This window comes from Arabidopsis lyrata (genome assembly GCF_000004255.2).
Source record: "Arabidopsis lyrata subsp. lyrata unplaced genomic scaffold ARALYscaffold_871, whole genome shotgun sequence".
NCBI classification, from domain to species: Eukaryota; Viridiplantae; Streptophyta; class Magnoliopsida; order Brassicales; family Brassicaceae; genus Arabidopsis; species Arabidopsis lyrata.
This window is the reverse complement of record NW_003302002.1, coordinates 1-1,112: the sequence shown is the minus strand read 5'-3', so window position 1 is coordinate 1,112 and position 1,112 is coordinate 1. Positions and strand designations below refer to the sequence as shown.

The following is a 1,112-nucleotide window of genomic DNA, read 5'->3' as shown; positions in this document are numbered from 1 at the left end:
AAAATTACTCACAGTCCAATATATTGTAAATCGTGTGACACTATCACCGTACAATCTTGGATGGACCTGAAATAGAAAAATATAGACATAATTAAGTATGTATGTAAAAAACATATGTATGGAATGGAGAATCTTTAGCAAGTAATTAATATTATTGACTTACTGTCCAACCAGCTTGTATACTATTGAGTTGATCTGGAGGTCCATTCTCTAACCATATTTGACATTTACTGTATTGATTATTTTGCAATTTTAAATCATGAATACTTATATCAGCTTCTGCTCCCCGATATATACTTCCATCTAACATGGTCTCAATTGTTGCGAACTGTAAATTTTATCAATATGTTAGTATAATTTTCATCTATAATATATATTTTGCATGGATAACAATCATATATTTTTTATTTTCTCTATTAGTTTACATATAACGAATATATTATTAGTCCCCTGTCTTAATAGCTAAATGAGATTTTGTAACTCCTTTCAAAAACAAAAATTAGAAGAAGACATACATGTTGACCAGAATATTCGGCTGTATTCAAATGAACGCTCTTGGATTCATTTCTTTGTCTTAAAATTGCAACGGTTCCTTTTGGACAATGCTCTTTTGTATTATATTTGTTGCTTCTTTCAATAATTCCATCCAGGCTGAATGTTTCCTACATTGTATCACAAGTCACACAAGGGAAAATAAGATTCATCATTATTGATGTTTCCGGATGTCCTAGTTTCATATTTGATTGACCACAACTATTTTATTCACATTTTATAAAATTTTAAACTAAAATAAACTTATTCATCCAAAAGTTTATTAGGAATACTCATCCTTGACTAAAATAAAATTATTGTAAAAATAGAACAAATTGAATCTTCATAACATTTAATATTTACTTATTGTAATATAAAATTCAAAATCGTTTTATAAAATAAATGGAATATGCGAGATTTGATTCGATATGAAAAATCTATATAATTCTATTTTGGACTAGATCAAATTAAATTTCAAATCTCGAATAGTTTACCCAATGCTATATGCTACGTTACCTGTATCTTGTGATCTTTGTACAATGGATGTTGAAAGCCGGTTGTTTGTATATTTCGACACAATC

The 1,112-nt window shown here is 28.0% G+C and overlaps 1 pseudogene; it reads right to left on the bottom strand.

The window, feature by feature from the left end:
• LOC9298308 overlaps positions 1-1,109 on the bottom strand; it is a 1,877-nt pseudogene extending 768 nt beyond the window's left edge.
• Between the last annotated feature and the right edge of the window lie 3 nt (positions 1,110-1,112).